At 45.7% G+C, this 26,295-nt stretch overlaps 1 long non-coding RNA gene across 1 annotated transcript; it reads left to right on the top strand.

Moving 5' to 3' along the window:
• The first annotated feature begins 80 nt into the window (after positions 1 to 80).
• Positions 81 to 20,850, top strand: LOC145423546 (uncharacterized). Its single transcript, XR_013904598.1, has 3 exons — positions 81 to 219; positions 7,552 to 7,795; positions 20,275 to 20,850. It is a non-coding gene; the product is annotated as an uncharacterized LOC145423546 (long non-coding RNA).
• The last annotated feature ends 5,445 nt before the right edge of the window (positions 20,851 to 26,295 follow it).

Here is a 26,295-nt window from a genome sequence, read left to right as displayed (position 1 = left end):
ACCCTCCGACCTGCACGCCGGCGCTCCTCATCACAACAGGAAGTATCTGCAAAACCTGGGCTCAGGTGCTTATTTCCAAGAATACAAAGAACCAATCGCAGCGGCCGTCCGGTTGGTTATCACCTGTTCGATGACACTGCCCTCTGCATCGTTTGACAGGAATCGCATCGTTACCTGAAGGGTCAAAGGTCGCAGGGCTGGTTGGCTTCAGCAGCCTCGGTGAGTGTCTGGTTTCAGATCATTGTTTGTGCTTTATCGCTTGGTCAGAGCATCCTGAGAGCGTGTGAATGAAGTGAATATCAATCAGCTGTAAATAAAAAATGTCATTTACATTTTTTTTAACTGAAAACAAACTCAATGTTATTGATCGCTGATCACATGTTTAAATAAAGTTTTTACAGGAGTGCGAAGCTAAAAAAGTAGACCTATCAATTAGGGGTGCAACGATATTGTATAGATATTGAACCGTTTGATACAGTGCTTTCGGTTCGGTACGCATATGTATCGAACAATACAACATTTGTCATTTATTTTATCAACTTTCCTTCTGACGATGCTGTCTGTGTTGAGCGCTCAGTGAATCTGCGTTCGACTACTCCGCCTAGGCTGCACTGTCAAGCGCAGATCCACTGAGCGCTCAACACAGACAGCATCGTCAGAAGGAAGAGCGCAGGGCAAGCTAGCGAGACAGAAGTTAAGCTCTCAGCAACATGGACCTCCCCCACCCTCATTCAGATCTGACGTTTGGAATTATTTTGGTTTTCATGTGAGGCATGACCCTGAAGGTAAGCGAGTCATGCACTAAAGTAAAACAGTATGTTGGATGTGCCACGCAATGCTCAATTACATGGGTGGGAACTAGTGTGTTAGCGCAGTTAGCTCGTTAACGTGTTGGCCGTCTAGCCCCATGCACGGAGCGATCGGCGGTAGCTCGTTAACAGAGATTTGCCGTGTTGTGGCGTTAAGGTCATTTCAACGAGATTAACCTGAAAGCACTAGTGGGAACACAACGAATATGACTGCACATTTACACCGACATCATCCTAGTGCAAAGACAAAAACAACAAGCATGCTACTAACGTTAGCCGAGTCATTTAGACAGCTGTTAGCACATGATTCTCCTTATGCTGCTGAGAATATAGCCCAGAAGAAGCGGATAGTATAGCTTTTATTTTGGAAAGAGACATTTCTCTGTAATAAACTCTCTTTTCCAAAGATGAGTGATTCCTCCATCAGATACAGGGCTCGCAAAATCGCTAGCCCGACATCCCGGTGCTAGCGATTTTTTCAGTCGGGCTACCAAAATCTATCTCTGCCCTGCCCGTCGGGCTATTGTAGGAAAAATATATGTCAATGCTTTTGCATTCTTTCAGAAATGTAGCTGGGTAATTATGTCATTGGCATCGGTGAGCCACTGTCAATATGTGACATATTGAAGTCGCGTTTGAATTTGCGCTTGTTTTTTTGCTTTCACTTTGCAATCATGCGAACTGTGTATAGAGAGCGACAGCACTGATCTGTGAGTGATGATAATTTGTGCACCAATTCCTCTGACATCGTCTTATTAATCGTTAGCTTACTATGCAAACATGACAAGTGAAATCTCCTGCAGCTTAAACATGTGAGAGGTTGATCGCGCAGAGAATCGCTGAGCTTATGTGAGTGCGTGTGTAAAAGCAGCAGGATATATATTTCAGTTCTGCTGAGCCAAATAAGACAGGTCAGGGTGAAGAAGTGACAGCCAAAGAAAAGCTTACCACAAAACGGAGAAGTTATGACAAATCAGACTATAAGGCAAAAAGAAAGTGCAGCTTTATGGTTTCATGGACAAAAGAATTTCTGTGGCTGCAATATGACGAGCTAAATAACCAGGGCTGCACATAAGTGGTCTGCAGGTGCGCATTCGCTGTCAAAATAAAAAACACGCAAAAAGGGTTAGGGTTAAATTTAAAAACTGTACTTTTGAGTTAAAATATATATTTATAATTTTAATAAATGACAAATTAAAAAGGCATGAAAATTTTTTTTGTATCGAAAAAATATCGAACCGTATCGAACCGAACCGTGAATTTTGAGTATCGTTGCACCCCTACTATCAATGATTAATAACAGGAATTGTGTTTTTCCAGTGTTCACCGATCAGATTGAGCTTTTTCTTTTCTTTTTTTGTCCTGTGGAGGGTGCCAGTGTCCTGCTGCTGAGCCGTTCAACCACCAGCTTTCCTCCTCTTTATTAGTCAGCTGACAGCAAATCAGCAACTTTAAACACTAACACTTATTGATCCTTTTATTCAGTCAGGACGATAATCACAGGTAACAACAGTACTCTGGAGTGGGTGTGGCTTAATATACCTGCTGCCACTGAGTTGTCACTCAGTAAACTGTTTGCCACATCATGGTGGCCTGAAAAAGCCAGGAAGACAGGGTCGTGCCCTGAGCACACATAGATGTTTTATATGTTATTGATATTTTAACGATAAGTGATTCATCACATGACTGATTATTGATGACTTATTAAAAATGGATTGGGGCGATTCAGATGTATAAAGATGGGTGGGTGGGATTTCACATGCTGGCTTTTGAAGCCTTATGATGAGAATTTTATCCACCGCCATGCTTGCTCATTGGCTATCACGGCGCTTACAGACTGCTTAGACTTGACTGATCGATGGAATGATTGTGTGGCAGGGATTAGGATTAGGATTCAACTCTATTGTCATTACACATGTATAAATACAGGGTAACGAAATACAGTTTGCATCTAATCAGAAGTGCAAGAGTAGCAAGTGCAATAAGAGCAGAATACATACAGATAAGTTAAGTAGAGAGCAAATATAGAGATGTACTGATATAGACAGATAAGGGTAGTTTAAATGGTGGAATAGTTATGAACAGATGATGTACAGAAAGAGCAAATATACAGCTGAACTACAAACAAATGTACAGATATACAGATGATCTGTGCACCACACAGATGTTCTATATTGCTATACAGACGGGCAGATATACAGGTGTACTATGAACAAATATACAGATGTGCTACATATATACTGTCAGGTTTCCTGGGTCGTTGACCCAGTGATTTCAGTTTGTTCATGTTCAGTTTAGTTCGCCACATTAATATTCTCACTTCCTGTTTTTCCCCGTGTCAGCTTGTCTTCCATGTCATTAGTCAGATTATGTTCAGCTCTGTACTCACCTGTTTCCAATCATTGTCATCATTCAACCTGTGTATTTAAGTTCCTCGGTTTCACCAGTTCTCTGTCGTGTCATTGATGTTATGTCGTCGTCTCCGTCTGTACGTTCAGCTAGTCAGCCAGCCATCCTTCCAGTCTTTCAGCCAGCCAGTCACTCCATCGTTCCTGCTTTGTTCATTCACCCTCCAATAAATCCTCTTCATTTCTGCACCGTGAGTCCAGCGTTTGGGTCATCTCTTCCACGCCTCCACACACAACCTCTGACAGAATGACACGACCCGTGCCAAGAAGACACGCTTTTGACCCAGCAGACTCGGACCTTTACGAGCGGCAGGACGCAGCGCTCTCCATTTGGGCGGAGAAGCTCAGGTGGAAACAGCGGCTCTTCTCAGAGAGGGAGCACGTCTTTGAGGGGACTCGTCTGGCTCTGGGCGGACCTCGGAGACGCCGCGGTCCTCCACCTGCTGCCTCACCTGCATCGGAGCATTCGCCGCGGAGAGTGGGCGTCGCAGGCCAAGCTTCGGCCGCTCGCTCTCCCGCTGCTCCGCTCCTCGCTCGCCCGCCAGCCGTTTTACTCACCGGACCTTCAACTTCGCCATGGCACAGCGGCTCCGCCTACCACCTCGGCTCAATGGAGGCTCCCGTGCCAGAGGCTCGGCTGTGTACCCCGCCTGCTGCCTCTTCCCGGAGAAAGCGGCGCACACGTCGCCATAAAACGGACTACTTTCAGCCACTCCCGATGGTGAGCTCCAGTGACTGTTTTTCGCACTCACCATCTGACTACTCACTTGAAACGCACCATAGACTCACTTCTGATTCATGGGGAGTCTCCCTCCTAGACGAGGACGTGGACTGGGAAGAGTTTTTCTGCTCTTCTCCAAAGACTGTAAATAGTGGTGGCAGGAAAACCAGAACAATCGCCAATAAACCTGCCAGTAACACACACACCGTCACTATTTCCACACCCAGTGTTCAGCCATTTCCCACCAGCACGGGGGCCCAGTCTACGCCCACACCAGTGCCAGCTCCCAGGAGGAGGGCAGCTGCGACCCGGTCTACCTCCACACCTGCTTCTGTTTCTCAGGTGGGGGTGACTGGTGTCCAGCCACCTTCCGTGCCCGTCCCAGCGCCCAGGTTGAGGGCAACCCGAACCCAGCTTGACCTCCCTGGAGGCCTGGAAGAGCTAACCGGTCCACCGGCTACCTCACCACTTCATCCACCTCCTGACCCAGCCTTTCACGCCCTCGCACTATCCCTAGTTAGATTAGCTGAACTGTCCCCTGCTCAGGCCCCAGCTTTATTAGCCCAGGCTGCAGTTTTGTCCCCTTCGGTAACCCAGTCATCAGCTCAGCCACCAACCTCAGCTCCGTCGTCAGCCTCGCCTACCTCTGTTCCTCCTTTAGCATCTCCACTCCCGCCAGTTCCCTCACCTGCTGTTCAGCTTTCAATTCAGTCAGTTCCCTCACCTGCTGTTCAGCTTTCAATTCAGTCAGTTCCCTCACCTGCTGCTCAGTCTCCACCTGTCCTCCAGTCACCTGTAGCTCAGTCTCCACCTGTCCTCCAGTCACCTGTAGCTCAGTCTCCACCTGTCCTCCAGTCACCTGTAGCTCAGTCTCCACCTGTCCTCCAGTCACCTGTAGCTCAGTCTCCACCTGTCCTCCAGTCACCTGTAGTCCAGTCTCCACCTGTCCTCCACTCTTCTGTAGTCCAGTCTGCCACCCAGTGCCCTGTAGTCCAGTCGCCTCCTGTTTCCCAGTCACCTGTCCACCATCCCGTCCAGTTCCCGGACCTGCAGCCACAGCACCCAGAGCCAGCTGTGAGCCTTCCTGCTCCTCAGCCAGGGGTTTCCACACCCGCTGGCCCGGCCGCTCCTCAGCCAGGGGTTTCCGCACCCGCTGGCCCGGCCGCTCCTCAGCCAGGGGCCTCCGCGCCTACTGGCCCTGCCTGTCTCCGGCCAGAGGCCTCCGCGCCTGCATCGCCCGGCCCGGCCTCAGCTGCACCCACGCCCGGCCCGGCCTCAGCTGCACCCACGCCCGGCCCGGCCTCAGCTGCACCCACGCCCGGCCCGGCCTCAGCTGCACCCACGCCCGGCCCGGCCTCAGCCTCAGAGCCTTCGTCTGCGGCAGCCTCAGAGCCTTCGTCTGCGGCAGCCTCAGAGCCTTCGTCTGCGGCAGCCTCAGAGCCTTCGTCTGCGGCAGCCTCAGAGCCTTCGTCTGCGGCAGCCTCAGAGCCTTCGTCTGCGGCAGCCTCAGAGCCTTCGTCTGCGGCAGCCTCAGAGCCTTCGTCTGCGGCAGCCTCAGAGCCTTCGTCTGCGGCAGCCTCAGAGCCTTCGTCTGCGGCAGCCTCAGAGCCTTCGTCTGCTGCAGCCTCAGAGCCTTCGTCTGCTGCAGCCTCAGAGCCTTCGTCTGCTGCAGCCTCAGAGCCTTCGTCTGCTGCAGCCTCAGAGCCTTCAGCCTCGCCTGGTCCAGCAGCTAAACGGCCGTTTTCTAGACCGCTGGCTGAGCCACTGGCCGGGCGCCATCGCCGTCGTGGGCGGCCCCCGGACCCTCTTCGCCTGAGTGGCCGCCGTCGCCTTCCGCACGGCCGGCCCCCGGACCGCCTTCGCCTGAGTGGCCGCCGTCGCCTTCCGCACGGCCGGCCCCCGGACCGCCTTCTCCTGGGTGGCCGCCGTCGCCTTCCGCACGGCCGGCCCCCGGACCGCCATCGCCTGGGTGGCCGCCGTCGCCTTCCGCACGGCCGGCCCCCGGACCCTCTTCTCCTGGGTGGCCGCCGTCGCCTTCCGCACGGCCGGCCCCCGGACCCTCTTCTCCTGGGTGGCCGCCGTCGCCTTCCGCACGGTCGGCCCCCGGACCAACGCTGTCATCGTCGCCGTCGCCTTCCGCACGGTCGGCCCCCGGACCAGCGCTGTCATCGTCGCCGTTGCCGTCCGCACGGTCGGCCCCCTGAACTGTCTCTGTGTGGACTCCGTCCCTCCGTCCTGGGCCCCCTCCGCCCGCCCTGTCCTGGTTTTTCGTTCTTTTGGCCGTCGGGTGCCGGCCTTTGCGGGGGGGGTACTGTCAGGTTTCCTGGGTCGTTGACCCAGTGATTTCAGTTTGTTCATGTTCAGTTTAGTTCGCCACATTAATATTCTCACTTCCTGTTTTTCCCCGTGTCAGCTTGTCTTCCATGTCATTAGTCAGATTATGTTCAGCTCTGTACTCACCTGTTTCCAATCATTGTCATCATTCAACCTGTGTATTTAAGTTCCTCGGTTTCACCAGTTCTCTGTCGTGTCATTGATGTTATGTCGTCGTCTCCGTCTGTACGTTCAGCTAGTCAGCCAGCCATCCTTCCAGTCTTTCAGCCAGCCAGTCACTCCATCGTTCCTGCTTTGTTCATTCACCCTCCAATAAATTCTCTTCATTTCTGCACCGTGAGTCCAGCGTTTGGGTCATCTCTTCCACGCCTCCACACACAACCTCTGACATATACAGATGTAGCGGTGTGAGGTAAACAGATCTACAGAGTGTTATTTTCAGGTAAATTCTGAACATGTAACTTTTCTCAGCACAGCAGTAATACGCAGTACAGCTGTCTGTTAACTGTGCTACATTTGTATACCATCAGCTTCTTTGTTACTCCATCAGCTCAAATAAGGAAAAACGTTAGAAACAGCTGTTTACCGTCACTGCCGCCATCTTGGAATGTTAAGCCGGGGTTGGAGGGGAAAGCTGAGGTGGGGTTGTTAATCTGGAACGCACCATCAGTCTGACTCGCAGCAAGAGTGTCATTCAGCTGTGTGTGTGTGTGTGTGTGTGTGTGTGTGTGGTCTTCTCGTGTTTCTGCTTCTTTGAAATCTTTAAACTCTCTGAACTAAAAGCTTTTGGTTGTCATGATATTTTAAAGATGCGCACAAACACACACACAAACAGTAAACAGGCAGTATTTTTAGTTCTGTTGCTAAGAGGGGTGCCTCCTCCTCCGCGTGAGGAAGTCAGCCTGACAGTCGCTGTGTGGGACAGGTGATGACCTGGGGAGAAGGCGGAGTCTCAGGTTTGTTTCTGACCTGCTGCAGACTGTTGGAATCACCTTTACACAGACTGTAGACAAAGATGGAGGTCAAGTAGGAAGCTTCTTGATCGCCCCCAGGTTGCTTGCTGTGACTTTGGTTTTAAGCCACGCCCCCTCACTCTGCTTGTTTATATTTGTGTGATTGCTTCATTGATTGATGAATCTGAGGAACCCAGGAGTTAAGTTAGCCACTTCCACTCCGTGCAGCTTCCACTGGGCTGGCAGGCCAGCAGCTAACCTGAATGCCAGTCTTTGTCCACATTGATTTACATCGAAGTAGTGACCAGAGCTCTTTCTCCTCACAGGAAGTGACCGTCAGCAACAGGAAGTGTTGGACCCGAAATAAACACAACATCCAGATGATCCAATGAGACTGAAGAAAACCCAGAAGTGGCATACGACCTGGTACTAAATACATTAGAGGGTTCCCCAGGCAACCAGAGCGTGGAGTGTCCACCAGCAACCAATCGTCAGCTGCAAAGCAGAGTATGACGAGTATGACCAGCAGCTTCAGAGGCCATGCCCTTGATAATGCACACTTCAATCCAGGTGAGTCATAGTTCAGGTCTGATCAGGCTGTAAACATGTTTGTTGAACATGAAGAAGAAACACCCAGTGCATCATGGGAATCCCCGGCAGCCTACGTCTATTGCAGCATAACTAAGGGAGGATCCAGGGTCACCTGGTCCAGCCCTAACTATACTATACCATACCATACCACCTTTATTTATAAAGCACTTTAACATAAAACCAGAGTTCACAAAGTGCTGTACATGCTAATAGCATAAGTAAAGAAAATTAAAATGAGATAAGATAAAATAAATAACTAAAAAACTAAAATAAATTGAAACATGTTAAAACAAATTGAGTCAACCCCTCTAATCAATGCCAAAGGCTTCAGCGAATAAATATGTTTTAAGAAGACTTTTAAATTCAGAGAGAGAAGAGGCCTGCCTAACATGCAAGGGTAGATCATTCCACAACTTTGGAGCAACTACAGCAAAAGCACGATCACCTTTAGTTTTATACTTAGTTTTCGGTACCTTAAGGAGCTGCTGATTGGCAGGCCTAAGGGAACGGGCAGGTTTATATGGTTGTAGTAGCTCCGAGAGGTAGGGGGGGGGGCAGGCCATTAAGAGATTTAAAAGCAAATAAGAGAATTTTAAAAACAATCCTAAAATGTACAGGTAGCCAGTGGAGTGAAATTAAAATTGGGGTAATGTGCTCAAACTTTTTTGTTCCAGTTAAAAGACGTGCTGCAGCATTATGCACAACCTGCAGCCGCCTAATGGACGCATCACTAAGCCCAAAATAAAGTGCGTTACAATAATCCAGCCTAGAAGTAACAAAGGCATGGATTACTGTCTCAAAATGCTGTTTCGATAAGATAGGCTTTATTTTGGCTAATTCCCTCAAATGAAAAAAGCTAGATCTTACAACAGCTCTGACCTGGCTTTCAAGTTTAAGATTTGCCTCTATTTTAACTCCCAGATTAGTGATGACTGGTTTAACATACTGTGCCAGTGAACCAAGATCTATAATGTCTGTGAAGGTTCTCAGTCATCCAGGTCATCGTAGTCAAAGGAGCTTGCAAAGAAAAGCGTCTGGACTTCTTTAAGTTGCTTGAAGACGTTTCACCTCTCATCCGAGAAGCTTCTTCAGTTCTAAGGTCAAATGGTGGAGAGTCCCAGATATAAACCTAGTGGGAGTTTCCCCCCACAGAGGGACAAAAGGACCCCTGATGATCCTCTAATCGCCTGAGCCAAGGTGTGAAACTGGGTGTGGGTCCCAATCAGCCAGAGTTTCGGGTGTGTTCATTGTGAAACCTGGCCCCACCTTATCATGCGAATTCCTGAGGTCAGATGGCCCAGGATGTGAGTGGGCGTTAAGGCGTCTGGGGAGGGAACTCAAAACTGGATTATAGATGGCAGAGAGTTGGTGTCATAAGCCCCGCCTCTGTTCAAAGATGGTCGCTCACAGTGGACATAGATGGCTTCTTTCACTCCTCTTTCAAACCATCTGTCCTCTCTGTCCAAAATGTGAACATTGGCATCCTCGAAAGAGTGACCTTTATCCTTAAGATGCAGATGGACTGCTGAGTCTTGTCCTGTGGAGGTGGCTCTTCTGTGTTGTGCCATGCGCTTGTGAAGTGGCTGTTTGGTCTCTCCAATGTAGAGGTCTGAGCATTCCTCGCTGCACTGTACAGCATACACCACATTGTTAAGTTTGTGTTTTGGCGTTTTGTCTTTCGGGTGAACCAGTTTGTCTCTGAGTGTGTTGCTGGGTCTGAAATACACTGGGATGTCATGCTTGGAGAAAACTCTCCTGAGTTTCTCTGATACACCGGCTACACAGGGGATGACAATGTTGTTGCATCTGTCCTTCTTATCCTCCCTCGCTGGTGTCTGGTCTTCTTTTCTGTGCCTCTTTGCTGACTTTAAGAACGCCCATTTAGGATAGCCGCACGTTTTGAGTGCTTCCTTTACATGTGTGTGTTCCTTCTTTTTTCCTTCAGGCTTAGAGGGAACATGTTCTGCCCGGTGGTGTAGGGTCCTAATTACTCCAAGTTTGTGTTCCAGAGGGTGATGGGAGTCAAAGAGGAGGTACTGGTCCGTGTGTGTGGGCTTCTGGTAAACTTCGAGGATAAAGGTCACTCTTTCGAGGATGCCAATGTTCACATTTTGGACAGAGAGGACAGATGGTTTGAAAGAGGAGTGAAAGAAGCCATCTATGTCCACTGTGAGCGACCATCTTTGAACAGAGGCGGGGCTTACGACACCAAGTCTCTGCCATCTATAATCCAGTTTTGAGATCCTTCCCAGACGCCTTAACGCCCACTCACATCCTGGGCCATCTGACCTCAGGAATTCGCATGATAAGGTGGGGCCAGGTTTCACAATGAACACACCCGAAACTCTGGCTGATTGGGACCCACACCCAGTTTCACACCTTGGCTCAGGCGATTAGAGGATCATCAGGGGTCCTTTTGTCCTTCTGTGGGGGGGAAACTCCCACAAGGTTTATATCTGGGACTCTCCACCATTTGACCTTAGAACTGAAGAAGCTTCTCGGATGAGAGGTGAAACGTCTTCAAGCAACCTAAAGAAGTCCAGACGCTTTTCTTTGCAAGCTCCTTTGACCAAGATCTATAATAGTGGCCTCAGAAGCGCCACCAAAAACCATCACTTCTGTTTTCTGTTCATTAAAATGTAAAACGTTCAAAGCCATCCAGGCCCTTATTTCATCAAGGCATCTGAGCAGCAGGTCTACTGAGAAGCCATTTATCTTTTTAAGTGGGAAATAAATCTGGGAGTCATCGGCGTAGCAGTGGAAAGAAATCCCACGTTTCCTGAAAATAGACCCAAGGGGTCGGAGATATAGAGAGAAAAGAAGCGGGCCTAAAACTGAACCCTGTGGGACCCCACATTGAAGAGAAGCAACAGAGGATAAAAACTCCCCCAGTTTCACAGAGAAAGTTCACTCTGCCAAATAGGATCTGAGCCACTGCAGTGCGGTACTCCGCATACCCACCAACTGCTCTAAACGGGAAATGAAAATATTGTGATCCACTGTATCAAAAGCAGCAGTTAAATCTAACAGCACAATAATAACACAGTCACCTGAGTCATTTGCCAAAAACACATCATTAAAAACTCTTAAAAGGGCAGATTCGGTACTATGTAAAGCTTTAAAACCAGATTGGAAAACTTCTAAAATACCGTGTTCTTCTAGGAAGGACATTAATTGCTTGTAAACTACCTTTTCAAGAATCTTTGAGATAAAAGGCAGTTTGGAAATAGGTCTGTAATTCGCAATAATATCATGATCAAGAGCAGGTTTCTTGAGTAGAGGCTGAATCACTGCATGTTTGAGATTGACTGGTACAACACCAGAGGACAGACTACTATTTACAATGGATTGTACAGTTGATGCTATAGAGATTGACAGACCACGTGACTTTCGCGCATTGCATGCCGGTAACTCGTGGCAAAACAATCCAAGTACCGCATCAAATGCAAGCATTTGCAGCACCGCAAAACGTTCATTCTTCGGTTCCAATAAATTCTTGCTTTTTCTTTGCCCCCCAAAAAGGTATGTACAAAACGAAGGAGAACAATGCCGGTCCGTACAAAGACAGACTTAATGAAAAGTCAAAGAAAAGATACGAGGAAAAAAATCAAACCAGTGAAAGTGTTAGACCCTTACGAGCACACAGAGTGGACAAAAGACGTTAGCGTGCTGCCCAACGTCACCACGCTCATATTTATAATTATATGCTTCTTGGAGTGAGTGCACACACTCGTGAAGTTTAGTAACTTCAGGTCACTGCAACAAGCCCAGGTACAGTTTACCGACGGATGGGTGCAGGACCTTGAAATGCACCGTGTAGAAAGTAAAGACCATCGTACGTATCATAAGTTTACCAGTCTCACAAATCTTCTTCATAAATACACATTCGTTAACCGTTTATTAATAGGACCTTTGAGCTCAATGGTAATTAATTAGTAGTGGAAATAATTTCTGGTAGCATTACAGAAATGTAGCAGTGACAATAAGACTGTATGCTGTAATCGTACTGGGCAACTGGTGATACAAAACAACTGTTTTATCCTGTGAATAAAAGTATATGTTTTTGTCAATGTACCATGGTAATAACAGAAGCGTAATGCAATATTGTGTGAGGACAATTCACTATTGTCGACCGTGGCTCAGGGGGTTGGGAATCGCATCTGTAACCGGAAGGTCGCCGGTTCGATCCCTGGGCTCTCTGTCCTGGTCGTTGTGTCCTTGGGCAAGACACTTTACCCTACTTGCCTACTGGTGTTAGCCAGAGGGGCCGATGGCGCGATATGGCAGCCTCGCTTCTGTCAGTCTGCCCCAGGGCAGCTGTGGCTACACCTGTAGCTGCCTCCACCAGTGTGTGAATGTGAGAGTGAATGAATAGTGGTATTGTAAAGCGCTTTGGGTGCCTTGAAAAGCGCTATATAAATCCAATCCATTATTATTATTATTATTATTATTTATGCACAATAAATAAAGGAGCATAGCGCCACAATTTCTGTTCAGCGCCAGACTTGCTTGTAACCTATATCACCAATTATGTTAAGAAAAATGACGCATTAACTACAACAGCAGACTGACCTTTGTGGAAATGCTTGGAGCAGACTAACCTGTGAGCTGGAGGGTTCTGGGACGTTATATTTTGTCTTTGAATGGCTGCAATCCAGTCGCCTCTTTGTTACTTCGGAAACATGGCTCGAACAATTTCTCTTCAACGACGTAATCCGATAAAAACGATCTCTTTACCCGTCGGCTTCCCGTGGCTGTCATGCGACCGGCTATTGCAGTTAATAATACAACAGCTTCTTGACATTTTTGTGTTTCTTTTTATCGCTGTATAGCTGATTTCAATTGAAAGCCTGCGTGCGCTAGTACCTCTTGCCACGAGTTCCCAGAATTCTTTGCGGTTTTACCCCTGAATGACGTCACATTTTCAATCTCTATAGTGAGAAAAACCTCTTTGAAAAATCGAGGAGGGAGAGCATCATAACGGGAACCTGAGAGCTTCATGTGAGCAACCAACTCCTGCAGGCAGAGCAAGGAAACTGGCTCGAACCTGTCAAAGACAGCAGAACTAGGGACAGGGGTAGAAGGGTCGAGAACTGACTGGGAAGTCTGCGCTTTGACAGATGGCACTTTATCAATAAAAAAGTGCAGGAAGTTTTCACAAATTTCCTGAGAAGACTCGACACCAGCAGTCTGTGGAGCGTGAAGGACCATGCCAATAGTCTTAAATAAGACATGAGGCTTACGACAATTTGCCTGAATAATAGCAGCAAAATGTTTCCTCTTAGCATCTTTTACAGTTTTCTGGTAAGAATTCCAGTAGTCTTGTAACATTTGGTATGACACCTGCAGTTGATCCTTCTTCCATTTACGTTCAGCTCTCCTACACTTTCTTCTGGCAGCCCGGGTGTCTTCATTCAGCCAGGGTTCAGATTTGGCTTTTGCTTGCCTAAGCTTAAAGGGGGCCACTGAATCTAAAGCAGTTTGACAGACAGAGTAAAACCACGTACTCAGCTCTTCTGTATCATTGCATATGAAATCAGGAAGGCCGCCGTTTGGATTAAAAACAATAGAGAACTGTCCAGCAGAGGAAGGGTTAAAAATACGACAGCTCCTAGCAGCAACAGGAGGAAGATTAACTTTGGTACAAGGAAGGAAAACCTCAAACAGGACGGGCCTATGGTCTGAACATACAACATCGCAAACCTCTAAGTTAGAGACAGGTAAATTATGAGTTAAAACAAGATCCAACGTGTGCCCATATTTTTGTGTAGGCAACTATATGCTTTAGCAAAAAGGAAAGTTTGAAGCCTAATCTTGAAAGTAGAGATAGTGTCTGTCTCCTGAATGCAAACTAGAAGCTGGTTCCACAGAAGAGGGGCCTGAAAACTGAAGGCTCTGCCTCCCATTCTACTTTTAAATACTCTAGGAACAACAAGTAGGCCTGCAGAGCGAGAGCGAAGTGCTCTAATAGGGTGATATGGTACTAGAATAGAATAGTATAGAATAGAAAACTTTATTTGTCAATTTCTTCAAATGTACTTGCCATACAAAGGAATTGAAATTACGTTTCACACTGTCCCATGCGTAGACATTGACAACAATAAAGTGCAGATGCACAACAAAAACAGCCCTAACAATGAGGTAATATTAAATAGGTAACAGGGTAGACAAAAAATAAATAAAATAAAGTGTTCCAACAGTGTTCCCTGGAAAATAGTATACTAGTCTACTTGAGGTAGTCCCAGGTTGTGGTTGGTAGGGGTATTTTGTTTTAATGCAGCATAAGACTATAGCAGCAGTAATAGTAATATAATAATATAAATAGTGCTAAAAGAAATACTAAAAATATATAGCAGCAGGTGTGTGCAATTGCAATGCAGAGGTAGTTGTTTCCAGTCAGAAATGTTTTCCAGTTCTTGGTTCAGAGAGTGTTTCCTTGTTGGAGAGTGTGCGTGGATGGGGGGTGGGAGGGGTAGAGTCCAGTCTGTCTTCCTATACTTCTGCCAATCTGGTGATTCTGCTGGCTGGGAGCCGGGAGGGAAGAGAGTTCAGCAGTCTCACAGCCTGGTGGATGAAGCTGTTGGTGAGCCTGGTAGTGCGGGAGTGGAGACTTCTGTATCTCTTTCCAGAGGGCAGGAGGCTGAACAGACAGTGCGTGGGGTGGGTTGCATCGTTGACAATTGTGATGGCTTTGCGGGTGAGGCGAGTGGTGTAAATGTCTTGCAGGGAGGGGAGTGGTACACCAACTATCCTCTCAGCTGTTCTCACAATGCGTTGTAGAGCTTTCCTGTTATAGTCAGTGCAGCTACCGCCCCACACAGTGATGCAGCTGGAGAGGATACTTTCAATAGTTCCTCTGTAGAATGTGGTCAGGATGGGTGGTGGAGCACTTGCCCGCTTGAGTTTGCGCAGGAAGTAGAGGCGCTGTTGTGCTTTTTTGGCCAGTGATGCTGTGTTGGTGGTCCAAGAGAGGTCCTCACTGATGTGCACCCCCAGGAACTTGGTGCTGCTCACCCTCTCCACCGCAGCGCCGTCGATGGTCAAGGGGGGGTGACAGGTGTGGCCTCTCTGGAAGTTGACAATAATCTCCTTGGTCTTACTAACATTTAGCAGGGGGTTGTTGTCTCTGCACCACGTGGTCAGGAGCTCAACCTCTTTCCTGAAGTGGATCTCATCGCCCTCAGTGATGAGCCCCACTAGCGTTGTGTCGTCCGCAAACTTCACAAGGTGGTTGGAGCTGTAGGTTGGTGTGCAGTCATGTGTCAACAGAGTGAAGAGCAGAGGACCAGAGGTGGGACCAAGTCATTGTTTTGCAAGTCTCAAGTAAGTCTCAAGTCTTTATCCTCAAGTCTCAAGTCAAGTCTCAAGTAATGTCAGGCCAGTCAGAGTCGAGTCTCAAGTCACTGGTGTAAAAGTCCAAGTAAAGTCACAAGTCTGAAACTTTGAATTTCAAGTCCTTTCGAGTCTTTAAAAAAAAAAAGAAAAAATAATGTTGCAGTTATGCTAAATGTAAATATTAGACCATGTAATTTTAAAATCTGTGTTTTTCTCAACACATGACAAAATAGTGAACTTAGAAAATATACACAAATTGTGAAATTGCACCTCTTTAAAATGCAGCTCAATTAAACCTAGCTCCAAGAATAATTTTCACCGACAGTTCTGAGATACGCTGCATGTTATTCTTGGATGCGGTTGTAGGACCGGCTTTAAAATCGCATGACAAAAATATCATACACATTAAAAAAAACTGTATCACCAACGTAGCCTGGACAACATTTGCTAGTTAGATGAAGTCAGCTATCTCATCGTAGCATATTTATATGCATATTTATAATTATACGGTTCTTGGAGTGAGTGCACACACTCATGAAGTTTAGTAACTTCAGGTCACTGCAACAAGCCCAGGTACAGTTTACCGACGGATGGGTGCAGGACCTTGAAATGCACCGTGTAGAACGAAAGACCATCGTACGTATCATAAGTTTACCAGTCTCACAAATCGTCGTCATAAATACACATTCCTTAACCGTTTATTAATAGGACCTTTGAGCTCAACGGTAATTAATTAGTAGTGGAAATAATTTCTGGTAGCATCACAGAAATGTAGCAGTGACAATAATACTGTATGCTGTAATCGTACTGGGCAATTAGTGATACAAACCTGTTTTATCCTGTGAATAAAAGTATATGTTTTTGTCAATGTACCATAATAACAGAAGCGAAACGCAATATTGTGTCAGGACAATTCACTATTTATGCACAATAAATAAAGGAGCATAGCGCGACCATTTCTGTTCTTGCTTGTAACCTATATCACCAATTATGTTAAGAAAAATGACGCATTAACTACAACAGCAGACTGACCTTCGTGTAAATGCTTGGAGCAGACTAACCTGTTAGCTGGAGTGTTCTGGGACGTTATATTTGGTCTTTGAATGGCTGCAATCCAGGCCATCCGTCGCGTCTTTGTTACTTCGGAAACATGGCTCGAACAATTTCTCTTCAACGACGTAATCCGATAACAACCGATCTCTTTACCCGTCGGCTTCCCGTGGCTGTCATGCGACCGGCTATTGCAGTTAATGATACAACAGCTTCTTGACATTTTTGTGTTTCTTTTTATCGCTGTATAACTGATTTTAATTGAAAGCCTGCGTGCGCTAGTACCGCTTGCCACGAGTTCCCAGAATCCTTTGCGGTTCTACCCGTGAATGACGTCACATTTTCAATCTCTATATAATATGCATGTTAAATTTTATATTTGGGGTAAAATATCAAGTCTTTTCAAGTAAACCGGTTCAAGTCCAATTCAAGTCCCAAGTCATTGGTGTAAAAGTCCAAGTCAAGTCACAAGTCTTAGAACATTTTTTCAAGTCAAGTCTAAAGTCATAAAATTAATGACTCGAGTCTGACTCGAGTCCAAGTCATGTGACTCGAGTCCACACCTCTGCAGAGGACTGAGCACACAGCCTTGTGGAGCCCCCATGCTCAGGGTGATGCTGTTTGAGACCTTGTTGCCCACTCGCACCGCTTGAGGCCTCTGGCTGAGGAAATCCAGCAGCCAGTTGCAGAGGGAGGTGCTGAGGCCCAGTTTAAGATAAGATAAGATAAGATAGAACTTTATTAATCCCTCGGGTGGGTTCCTCTGGGAAATTCGATTTCCAAAAAAGCACAGCACCGACAGAAGTTACAGAGTTATACACACACACATATATATAAATACAGAGACAATATAAATAAAATATACGAAGGGGATAAATAGAATAAATAGGAATAAAAAATAAAAATACAAGTGAATTGCACATTTCAAGTATTGAGTCTATTGCACTGTTGACTATTTACAAAAGTATTGCACAAAAGGTATTGTACAGTGAGGTGAAGAGGCACTACAGCTTAGTTGTTCCCCCCTCCTTTGTCCTCCTGTCTCCCCTCCCTCTCCCCTCCAGAGAGGAGTTAAACAGTTTGATGGCGTGTGGGACAAAGGAGTTTTTAAGTCTTTTAGTTCTTGTCTTGGGGAGAAGCAACCTGTCACTGAACAGACTCTTCTGATTGTTTATGGCCGTGTGCAGAGGATGCCCAGCATTGTTCATAATGTCCATCAGTTTCTTTAATGTCCTTTTCTCTGCCACTGTCACCAGAGTGTCCAGCTTCATGCCGACCACAGAGCTAGCCCTCCTGATCAGTTTCTCCAGCCTGGATGAGTCCTTCTTTGCTGTGCTGCTCCCCCAGCACACCACAGCATAGAAAAGTACTCCAGCAACCACCGACTGGTAAAACATCCTCAGGAGTCTGTCCAGTTTACAAATGAGTTGTTGTGGTATTATGGTGTTGAATCCTGAGCTAAAGTCTATGAACAGCATTCTCACATATGAGTCTTTCTTGTCCAGATGAGTTAGGGCTGGGTGGAGGGCAGAGCAGATTGCATCCTCTGTGGATCGTTTCGCTCTGTATGGGAACTGGTGTGGGTCCAGGGTGGGAGGTAGGATGGATTTGATGTGTGACATGACTAGTCGTTCAAAGCACTTCATAATAATGGGTGTCAGTGCCACGGGGCGGTAGTCATTGAAACAGGCTGGGGATGGTTTCTTTGGCACAGGTATGATGGTGGCAGTCTTGAAGCATGATGGGACAGTGGCTTGCCTCAGGGAGGTGTTAAAGATGTCTGTGAAGACATTCTTCAGCTCCTCTGCGCAGTCTTTCAGCACACTACCAGGGATGTTATCTGGACCCGCTGCTTTCCGGGCGTTGATGGTGATGAGTGTCCTCTTCACGCTGGCAGCAGACAGGCACAGAGGCTGGTCGTGTGGAGGTGGTGGTGTTTTCTGTGGGCGTGTGTTGTTCTGTGCTTCAAATCATGCAAAGAAGCTGTTCAGGTTGTTGACCAGAGTGGTGTCGCTCTCACAGCTATGCGCTACAGGCTTGTAGTCTGTAATAGCCTGGATGCCTTGCCATAGGCTTCTTGCGTCCTTGCTATCATTGAAGTGGGAGGTTATCTTGTGTGTGTAGTCCTGTTTCGCTTTCCTGATGCCACGTGACAGGTTGGCTCTCGCTGTTCTCAGGCCTATTTCATCCCCAGCTCTGAAGGCCTTGTCTCTGGCATTAGCATAACAGTGAGGTGATCAGAGGTGCCGATATGGGGGAGGGGGGTGGCTTTGTATGCTCCATTTTCCTGTGTGTAGACCAAGTCCAATATGTTGTCCCCCCTTGTTGGAAAATGTACATGCTGATGAAACTTTGGGAGAGCAGTTTTAAGATCAGCATGATTAAAGTCTCCTGCGAGGATGATGAAACCGTCTGGGTGTGCTGTTTGTTGCTCACTGATGGCCTGATACAGTTCGTTCAGCGCCGCATTTCTATCGCTGTTGTTACTAGATGGAGGTATATAAGTAGCAACCAACAAGATCGAACTTACCTCCCTGGGCAAATAGAAAGGGCGACACTTCACGATCATGAACTCCGCCAGTGATGAGCAGTGTTTGCGTACTACAGTGGCATCACGACACCACTCGTCACGGATGTAAACACAGACCCCACCACCTCGGGTCTTGCCTCCGTCTACGAGAGCCCTGTCGGCTCTGTAGCATGCTAGCTGCTCCAGTTGTATGGCCGAGTCCGGAATGTTGTCATTAAGCCATGTCTCAGTGAAAACTAGCACACAACAGTCACTTACTTTGCGATTCGCTGATCTCAGAAGTCGTATGTTGTCCATTTTATTGTCCAGAGATCGTACGTTGGCCAAGAGGATCGATGGTATGGCTGGGCGAGTTGGCTTAGCCTCAAGCCTGACTCGGACACCTCCGCACTTGCCCCGCTTCCTTGTCCTAGCGCACCGCTTTCGACACCTCCTTGCCCAGGAAGGGGTAGCAAGCGAGTCCGGTGAGTTGCTAGGCCAGCTAGCAGGCTGTCGCAGAAGTCCTATCTCCCTTAGCATCTCAACGTTAGTGTTCAAAACTTGGCAAATCTTGCTTCTCCGAATGTGTAAGAGAGCCTGACGACTGTACACATATTCCGACGTGGACTGCCGAGAAACACTTGCAGAAAGACACTTACTTGACGAACAAAACACCGCATTTTCAGGAGAGCGTGAGGTCGCTGCGTCTACATAGTAGGAAAAAGGTCATTAAGATAAGATGGGCTGCTTTGTTTGTTCCCACCTGAGAAGGTGAAACAGGAAACGCTTTGTTGCTGTTTGTCGGTGTGACCGTGTGTGCGTGCTTAAACTGGGTTATTCACTCAGACTGCAGCGGCCGCGACTTCTGATTCATGTTCAGTAAATTATTAATGCTCTCTCTCTCGTTGAGTTATAATGCTCGCTCGCCCACCGAATACAGCCGTGACGAGGTGGGGGCGGGGTTATTCCATGTTTTATTAACACGCACACACATAAGAGGCCAGTGTGCTCGTTCGGCGTTACAGCCTGTTCTCACTGGAGGGATTAGTGAGGATATGGGGGAGGGGAAACGTGCTCGCTGGGACTCAGAGCCCGCGGCGTCTGTTCAAAGCCTCGACCTCCTTTACTCCTCCTCTCCTCTCCTCTCCTCTCGTACTACCCCACCTCACTTTGTTTCTTCACCTCCTCCTGATACTCATTCCCTGTTTGTTCAGCTTCGTGCCTGTACCTGATGAAATTTGGTGTCACCTGACCTCCTCTGTCTCCATAGGACGCCGAACAGCAGATCTGCTGTCGTTTATTAAACGGTTGTTGTTACTGGTGTTACCGTCACAAACAGCTGCGTTTCTGTCATTGTTTGAAGTTGTTGTGCGATTGGTGGTTGCGCATCCACCTGAAATATTAACAAACCTAGGAAGCTGGACTGGAGCCACAACACTGATGCTCTTTACAGGAAGGGTCAGAGCAGACTCCACCTGCTGAGGCGGCTGAGGTCATTTGGAGTCCAGGGAGCGCTTTTAAAGACCTTCTATGACTCTGTGGTGACATCTGTCATTTTTTACAGTGAGGTATGTTGGAGCAGCAGTTTATCGGCAGCTGAGAGGAAGAGGTTGGGTAAACTCATCAGAAAGGCCAGCTCTGTTCTGGGATGCACCCTGGACCCAGTGCAGGTGGTGGGAGACAGAAGGACTGTGGAAAAATAACATCTCTGATGGACAGAGCCTCCCACCCCATGCATGTAAGTGTTGCTGCAGAGCTGCTTCTGTGACCGACTACTGCATCCTCGATGCATGAAGGAGCGTTTCTGCAGGTCCTTCCTACCTGCAACTGTCAGACTGCACAATCAGAACTGCTCCCAACAAACACAGATGTTTACATCAGCGCTGTAACTGCACTCATCAACCAAACAACTACTACTGTTATAGCTGCATATTACCTATCTCAGTTTATATAAAAAAACCCTATACTTTAATAACTGTACTTTAATAAACTGTCTGTTTTTGTAATTATTGTCCATAAATATTTTTTTCTGTAAAAATTGTTTGTTTCTCTCTTCTGTTTGTAGATGTGCTTTTATTCTGCTGCTGCTGTTACAACCAATTTTCCCCTTGTGGGACAATTAAAGGATTATTCTATTCTATTCTTTTAAGCTCTAAAAACTGCAGTCCCTCTGACAGCCACCAGAGATTAAATGTTCCCACACATCAAGGTGAGTTTGATGGGCCGCTCCCCTGTTTCAGTAACCTCTGCAGGTACCTTTCACAGGTGAAACAAAATGAACGCTGTTAGACTAAGGATTCTCTAAAAACTTTACCTGTAAAGACTGATTTCTTAAATCCAGCTTCACACACAGAGTTACAGAGTGAGTGTCTGAGAGCAGGCTGTACATGAGCCTTTATACATGTGACGTTTCATGTCCACTTTAACTAAGAACATGTTCTTATCTTGTGGTGCAAACTGATATCACAGGAAAGTTTGCAGTACGTTGCAGCCTATACAACCCAAATTAAAAGATATATGCCTTTAAAGGACTTTTAAAATAATTTTGGCATAAAGAAGGATCACTGCATCAACAAAAACAATTTTCACCCAGACTAAGTCTATTTTAATCTTTAATGAGATCATTAAAAATGCTTCTCTGCCTGCTGCCCTCAGAGTTTAAATGTGAATGTTCACGTACAGAGAAACAGCCTGTCCCTTTAAGGTAAATCTGGATTTCAGTGCACACATGATGGCAGCAGATTAGTCATCAGGAAATGCTCACGCATGCATACATGATCACACACACATGTGATCATGTATGCATGCGTGATGTCCTGGCCTACATCTGCTCAGCTCTTTATCACAGCTCACTGACCCACTCTCTCTCTGTGTGTGTGTGTGTGTGTGTGTGTGTGTGTGTGTGTGTGTGTGTGTGTGTGTGTGTGTGTGTGTGTGTGTGTGTGTGTGTGTGTGTGTGTGTGTGTGTGTGTCACACTGGGCACTAGGCCAATAGTGCAGCTGGATTTGTGTCATATGACCTGAATCTGAGGTTGTCATTCTTAAGCTTGAGGTTAAACCTGATGAGTTTCACTTTGTGCAATTTTCAGCCATCCTAACCTGCAGACTCTCTCTCTGGATGCTCCTAATTTTTATTCTTAGTGATTCTAACAGTTGTAATCTCAAGAAATCACTGAACAATTTATTTCAACATGTCACTTGTCCTACAAGGCATAATAAAACGCTGTATTTGTGTTATGGACCAATTAAGGGGGCATATAAGTCTGTGGCCGGACCTGCACTATGTTCCTCGGATCACAATGTTATTCACCTCCTCCCTGCCTACAGATCTGTGATTAGGAGGGAGAAGGCCTGTGTGAAGCGGACTAATGTCTGGACAAAAGACAGTTGTGTTGCCCTTCAGGGGTGTTTTGATTGCACTGACTGGTCCTGGTTTCAAGAGAACACTTGTGATTTGGATGAACTCACCGATGTGGTGTGTAGCTACTAGGGGTGCAACGATATTCGTATCGATATTGAACCGTTCGATACAGTGCTTTCAGTTCGGTACGCATATGTATCGAACAATACAAAATTTTTAATCCTTGCAACATGGCAAACTGAACCTCCCCCACCCTCATTCAGATCTGGCCTTTGGAAGTATTTTGGTTTTCATGTGACGTATGACCCTGAAGGTAAGCGCGTCATGGACTAAAGTAAAACAGTATGTCGGATGTGCCACCAATGCTCAATTACATTGGTGGGAACTACTGCGTTAGCGCAGTTAGCTCGTTAACGTGTTGGCCTGGACGCCCCACGAACGGGGCGATCCGCGGTAGCTCTTTAACGGAGATTTGCCATGTTGTGCCGTTAACGTCATTTCAGATTAACGCTGACAGCACTAGTGGGAACACAACGAGTATCACTGCACATTTACACCGACATCATCCTCGTGCAAAGACAAGTGGAAGCAGACAAAAACAACAAGCACGCATGCTACACACTTTACCCGAGTCATTTAGACAGCCGTTAGCACAGGATTCTCCTTATGGGGACCTGATATGTTTAATATGCTGCTGAGAATATAGCCCAGAAGAAGCGGATAGTAGAGCTTTTATTTTGGAAAGAGCCATTTCTCTGTAATAAACTCTCTTTTCCAAAGATGAGTGATTCCTCAATCAGATACAGGGCTCGCAAAATCGCTAGCCCGACGTCCCGGGGCTAGCGATTTTTCCAGTCCAGCTACCAAAATCTATCTCTGCCCTGCCCGTCGGCCTATTGTAGGAAGGAAAAATATACAGGTATGTCAATGCTTTTGCATTCTTTCGGAAATGTAGCTGGGTAATTATGTCATTGGCATCGGTGAGCCACTGTCAATATGTGACATTGAAATCGCGTTTGAATTTGCGCTTGTTTTTTGCTTTCACTTTGCAATCGTGCGAACTGTGTATAGAGAGCGACAGCACTGATTGGTGAGTGATGATAATTTGAGCACCAATTCCTCTGACATTGTCTTATCAATCGTTAGCTTACTATGCAAACATGACAAGTTTGCATAGTAAGCTAAAACGGAAAAGTTATGACAAATCAGACTATAAGGCAAAAAGAAAGTGCAGCTTTATGGTTTCATGGACAAAAGAATTTCTGTGGCTGCAATATGACGAGCTAAATAACCAGGGCTGCACATAAGTGGTGCGCAGGTGCGCATTCGCTGTCAAAATAAAAAACGTGCACCAGATAAGAAGTTGCAACGCGTGTTTGCGTACATAAGATTTTCTGGAGGAGAACAGACATTTGTTTAGAACTCTTAAAGATGCCGAAGAAGCTCCTTTAAGCAATTACTGTGATGTTCCTCCACCTCCAAAGAAATGTCAGGAGTCCGAACCACAAAAGAAGCACGTATTCTCGGAAAAGTGTTTGCAGGAGGTGAGCTGGCTTCAAACAAATGATGAACGCACAGAGATGTGGTGCAGAATGTGCCGTGAAAATCCCACTCTAGCGGACAAAAACAGTGCCTTTTATATGGACGCAAACGCGCGCTGCAACTTCTTATCTGGTGCGCGTCTTTTATTTTGACAGCGAATGCGCACATGCGGACCACTTATGTGCACCTGTGTAAATAACATAATGTTCTGCCGGGTGTGTTGTTGGTTTTCCCTCGATTTCTGAGTCGACAAGCGCCTTTGTTACTGGGACCAGTCATTTTAAGAAAGGCCCCCATTAGAACCCATGAGAAATGCAAGAAATGCATTATTGCTCGGTCTGCAATATCTTTCCCAGAACAAACACCAATTGCAAATAACATACTAAAAATAAACCTGAAAATCTGTTTAGAACAGCTACTATGTTGCAAAGAGTGAACTACCACTGGCAAAATTTAGCAGTCTTTGCAAACTTCAAAAAGCAAATGTCCTCGATCTTGGTTCCACTTGCCTCTTACCCGTGACTTCAGTGGAAATTTCAGATTCAGGATCTGACACAGACTGATTCATGTCCTACACAGTTCTTACAAGTTCATAGAAATTTCTGTTCAATTAGAACAAAGTATTTGAGTTGATGATTGTAATTTTTATACAATGTTGTAATTTGTTTTTCAACAATTTTTTGATTAATGTTTTGTTTCCTTTACAATATTATACTTTAATGTATAATATTGTAAAGGAAACAAAACAGGAAACAAAACATCAATCAAAAAATTGCTCTCTTTTTTTATTCAGGTTACTTAAATTTATTTTAGGCTACCAAAAACTGAAGAGTTCCTCCCCGAAGGGCTACCAGGGATTTTGAAATTTTGCGAGCCCTGAGATATATTTATTTATTTTTATTACTTTTTTGTTTCAGCAACATTAAATTTAAAAACTGTACTTTTGAGTTAAAATATATATTTATAATTTTAATAAATGACAAATTAAAAAGGCATGAACATTTTTTTTTGTATCGAAAGAATATCGAACTGTGACACCAAAGTATCGAACCAAACCGTGAATTTTGTGTATCGTTGCACCCCTAATATATATGTATATTTCTGAATTTGGCTGTTTCTACCCTCGATACAAAAAGACCTAAAAATATGAAATCCACAGCTGTCTATGAAATTCATGACCATAAAGCGCACACACCTGGAGCTGAGCGCGATGTCTATGAATAAATGTGGACAGTATGATGATGTCAGCCTAAAAGTATGGAAGCTTTAATGGTCCAAAAGCCCTAAATCATAAAGAGCTGACATGTTGACAGGATACTTCCTGCTGTCTGTAAACACAAAAGAGATGAACAGAGTCTGGTGAACACTCTCATCCCTCCACCAGTTTAGCTTATTTGTAGTTTGCATGTGAAGACGAGCCCTGGATGCTCCCCACAAGAAAATCATCAGTGTTCGTTTGGTGCCATTTACCTCGAAAGCAATGCTGTTTACAATGATTCAAAAACATTACCATACAGATTTACATCAGAAAAAGAACATTTAAATAATGTATTCCATAATTTAACAAACGTGAAGGAACAAGGTGCAGTCATTCAAACTACATCAGAATCTTTTCTCATAGTCCAAAGATTTCTGGCGTGATGTAGTCTTTCAGTGCTCAAATGTGCAAAAAGATCAAGAGAAATAAAATCTGTTCAACAGGAACCACAAATCAAGCTGTCAAGCTTTCAGTACCAGAACCTACAGAGGAAGTACAAGTTTGAATTTCACGTAAACCTTTGACTATGAGGTAAAGCTCTGTGCCCTGGGAGCTGCACCTCTGCAGGGGTTTTGGGGGCTGTTCAAAGAGACAGGACCTTAAAGTGAAAGTCTGGTATAAAAATCTCCAATGCTGTAGCGTCTCGTGATTTGAGACTAACTTGAGTCCCTGAACTGGACCTCCCGACTGCGTTTGTGCCGTTGATGCCATTTTTAATGACACCATCTGACCAATAAAATGGCTGTTGTGTGTATCTGCAGTGTGAGGAGTCATGCTGCAGATGAGCAGGACACGTTAAACTTTAACTGGAGACTGAACTGTTTGGCTGCAGCTAACGTTACAGTTTTCATTGCTTCAAAGTTTATAAATGCATAAATGTGGAGCTTTGTAGAAGTGAAATTAGTCTCTGAGTATTCAGCACATAGTGACACAACAAAGTTTACAGTACAGATTATGAATATTTCTTTGTATATTAAAGTTCCTGTAAATATTTGATGATCTGGCGCTACACTGATAAACTGGTAAAAACGGGCGATTATTATCGTGCAGCTGAACAAAAACAATCTCAGAAAGGTATTTCTGCCAGTGAAACACATTTAACAGATGCATCACATGTTGGGCATGTTTATGCCTGAGCTGCCAGCACATTCGTATTCAGAACATGATTAACAACAAACCCAAATGGGTTTATTTGGAGGACAGAAACTACAAAGGACTTAACCTGATGAATAAACGGTAACAAATCAATTGCCTTGAAAACACTAAATGTAATAAATCTTTTATGTAGGCAACACAAACTGACATTACTAATTGTATTTTCTTTTAACCTTTGATTAACGTGTCTGTTCCACTGTTTATTCATTTGTTACCAACAAATTCATTCATCCTTCTCATTGGTTTGTTTACCTACTTGTTTTCCAATT

The sequence above is a fragment of the Astatotilapia calliptera genome, chromosome 22 (assembly GCF_964374335.1).
Source record: "Astatotilapia calliptera chromosome 22, fAstCal68.1, whole genome shotgun sequence".
In the NCBI taxonomy this organism is placed as follows: domain Eukaryota; kingdom Metazoa; phylum Chordata; class Actinopteri; order Cichliformes; family Cichlidae; genus Astatotilapia; species Astatotilapia calliptera.
The sequence above is the reverse complement of the archived record's forward strand: the minus strand, read 5'-3'. Positions and strand labels throughout refer to the sequence as shown.